At 39.9% G+C, this 3,734-nt stretch overlaps 1 pseudogene; it reads right to left on the bottom strand.

The window, feature by feature from the left end:
- Positions 1-672: 672 nt before the first annotated feature.
- LOC114032942 lies at positions 673-2,603 on the bottom strand (annotated as a pseudogene).
- Positions 2,604-3,734: the final 1,131 nt, after the last annotated feature.

Below are 3,734 nucleotides of genomic sequence, written 5' to 3'. Positions count from 1 at the left end.
TTGACAGTAACAAATTTCTTAAAACATTGTTCTTCTTTATTTGAAGATTTTAAAAGTCATTCAAACTATTCCTTTAGTTTATTGCAATATGCTGCATGCTTGGTGTGAAAGTGCTATTTTAGTTTGGCTGTTTCATGCTCTCTGCAGTCAAAACTTCATTACAAATTAAGCAAAGAGTTTTTCCCACACCATCATCATTATTAAAAGTAAATCCATATTGCAAAAATGATTCGACATATTTTCTTTTTCTTGTCAATTTAGGTGTACTACAACCTAGCAGCAAAGACTCTGCTACATTGTAATCAGTATTTTTACCTTTTCTGTCTAAATTTATCCACTTATCCATAACTAAAAAATATTTTTTGTCCTAAATATAAATAAATATTGCTAATAATTTCTCAAATAAATACTAGCTTTAGTGTATGAAATGACATTTGTTTGTGCTTAATTTAAAAAATTGATATTCACACTTACATATACATACAGCGGTGATGGTGGAGAAATATTATTAAAGGGCTTTTGTCTTTACTTGCTGCAATTAAACACTTATGTTTCTGTAAAAGAAGGAGATAATAGCATTTTTTTTTTTATGGGAGAGCCAAGGAAATGGCTAGTCTTTTATTGGAGGGAAGAAAACATTACCACACATCTTAAGTAAACCAGTCCAGGGGCTCAGTGGCTAAACTGGTGGGGTACCAGCTTGTAATGGGCTCCATGGTTAGGGCAACCCTGTGTCTCGCCTTTGTGAAGCCAGAACCAGATGACTGTACTGTTGTCCTTTTCACAGATACAGCCCACTATTCGCTTGTCAGTGATGGAAGGGACCAGGATGGGTTCCTCTTTAGTTCCGGGAGCTGCTTTTGGGGCTAGCATATTGCAGTCTGCTCTTCATTGGAAGGGATACCTCCTCTGGTCGCCAGGGAATAAGTGGCCACCTAAGCAGGGCCACAGGCCCTCAAGGCCTGAACTGCCAGCACCCTGGCGCCCCGCAGTAACCTTGAAGCCACTGTCTCATCTGAGACAACTAACAGATAATGTCAATTTAAAAAATCAAATATTCAGGGGCAGCTAGGTGGTACAGTGAACAGAGTTCTAGCCTTGGAGTCAGGAGAACCTGAGTTCAAATCCGACCTCAGACATTTGACACTTACTAGCTGTGTGACCCTGGGCAAGTCACTTAACCCTGATTGCCTCACCAAAAAAAAAATCAAGCATTCTAACACAGTACAATCTAAAAACATACTAATTTCATATTTACATGCTGAGGAATGATAGTAGGAAAATATTAAAAAATTTTTTTTCAGTGATTGAATTATTCTGTTTCTTTAGGAGTAGGAAACTTTGTATGTATAGTAAAAACACTGCAATTGATAACATACAATAGTCTCAAATCTAAGCCGAGGTGTTTGTGGCAGGATTCACTGGCGTTGCATGGCATGATGGCATGTACAACGCAAAGTGCACATGTGTGTTCAGAACCAAGTCTGTAAGTGAAGCTGAGTGATGCAACATGGGCAAGCCCTGCCAGAAACACCTTAGTTTCATTACATGTTTGATTTTGAATTAATTTTTGGTCATTGCACATTCAGAAAATTTTTACTATTGCCAAATTTTTTGTAACCCCCACATTCAGCTCTGTGACCCTATATGGGGTTGCTACCCATAAGCCCTGTGCTAGATCTAATTCCAATGCCTGTTTTATCACACCATCCTGCTTTCTCATTGTCTGATGATAATATTGTCCTCACAATGATATGCTAAAGAAGGTTGAGGAAGACTTGAAAGAAATTGAAAAATGACACTGGAAGGGAACTAATAATCTAGATTCTAGGCTGTGTTGGAGGTGGGGTGTGTCAGTCATTGATGTAGGGGACAAGAGGTATGCAAACTCTCTCCTATGAAGATCTGAAATTCATCTGTAACTCAAGCTTCACCCTGCCTATTGCCTTTAGAATAAAACATAAACTCTCCTTCACAATTACTATTACATATTACAAAATAATATCAGTCTGAAGCCTAATCTGAATGAGGAACCTACAGCCTTTGACACTCAGCATCCGCCTTTTCTCTTCCTTCCCTCTACGTGTTCCTGACACTACTCCTGGTTCTCCTCCTACCTGCTTCTGACCCCTCCTTCTCAGTCTCCTTTGGTATATCTTCAGCAGCTAACTCTTCTCTCTTCTTCTACCATGCTATTTCACTTGGTGATTACATTAGCTGTCTTGAATTCAATTATTATCTCTATGCTAATGATTCTCAAATGTACTTTTACAGCTCTAACCACTCTCCTAACCTCTAGTCTAACACTTCCAACAGCTTATTGGACATCTAGAGCTGTATGTCTCACAGACAATTGAACTCATTATCTTTCCTCCCGAACCCTAACCTTTTCCTAATTTCCCTGTGATTGTCAAGGGCTCCTCCACCCTCTCAGTTGTCCAAATTCACAGTGTAAATGTCATCTTTAATTCCTCACTCTCTCTCATTCCGTATATTCAATCAGTTGTCAAGTTTCATAGATTCTACTTGATAACATCTCCCATACACACTCCCTTCTTTCCTCTGACTTTCCATTTCCACCCTGGTACACCCTTACACTTCATACCTGGACTATCGCGACAGTCCAGTAGTTAGTTTCTCTGCCACAAGTCTCTCCTCACTCTGGTCAATCTTTCACTCGTGACAATGTGATCTTCTTAAATGGAAGATCTGGCAGGCTCCAAGAAATGGGTATACAAGTGTTTGTTTCTGTTCTATTTCATTTGTCTTTGTCAGTCTCAGGTGCAGGAGGTGATCCTCGTGGGACTAGGAGTTCAAGCCACAATAACCTTGGAGCCAGGATTACAGGTGGGATGTGGGAGCCAGTTAGCCTGGTAGGGAAATCATGAGAAAAAAGGGATCCTGGAACTCAATGAAAATGGTTTGATTTGGAACCAAGACAGTACTGTATAGGAATCAAGCTAAACTATGAACCTAATCCTTTTCCTCTCCTCAAAAAGTGAAGTGGTTGGTGGTAGGGTGGATTATGCCTCCCACATGTTGGGCGAGTAAGTTTGTATATTTATGATTATTCATTTGAAGTAAATACTTTGTGAAAGCAAAAAATAAAAAATAAGCTTGTCTGACCATGTTACTCTTCTACTCAACAAACTTCATTGGCTCCTATCACCTCTAGGATAAAATAGAAAAGCTACTGTCTTGTGTTCAAAGTCCTTCAAAACTTCATGCCACCACACCATTCCCTTTCCAATCTTCTTATAACTGACACCTCCTAACCCCCAAGTACTCTGTGATCCAGTGACTTTGGCCTTCTTTTCCTCAAACAAGATATTTCATCTCCCGACTTGAGGCATTCTCATTGGCTGACCCTCATGCCTGGAATTCTCTTCTTCATCTCCATCCCCTGGCTTTCCTCAGGTCTTAGCTAATATTCTACCTTCTACAAAAGCCTTTCCTCATTCACCTTAACTCTAGTGCCTTCTCTCTGTTTCTTATTTCCAATTTATTCTGTATATATCTTTTTGTTTTTGTGGCAATTGGGGTTAAGTGACTTGCCCAGGGTCACACAGCTAGTAAGTGTCAAGTGTTTGGTCTGAGGCGAGATTGGAGCTCAGGTCCTCCTGACTTCAGGGCCAGTGCTCTATCCATTGTGCCACTTAGCTGCCCCTATTCTGTGTGTATCTTGTTTGTACATGTACACACATCTAATTGTTTGCATGTTTGGACTGTGAACT

This window comes from Vombatus ursinus, unplaced genomic scaffold (genome assembly GCF_900497805.2).
Source record: "Vombatus ursinus unplaced genomic scaffold, bare-nosed wombat genome assembly UNPS02000580.1, whole genome shotgun sequence".
In the NCBI taxonomy this organism is placed as follows: domain Eukaryota; kingdom Metazoa; phylum Chordata; class Mammalia; order Diprotodontia; family Vombatidae; genus Vombatus; species Vombatus ursinus.
Note: the sequence above shows the minus strand (reverse complement) of the source record. Positions and strands in the feature narration are given on the sequence as shown.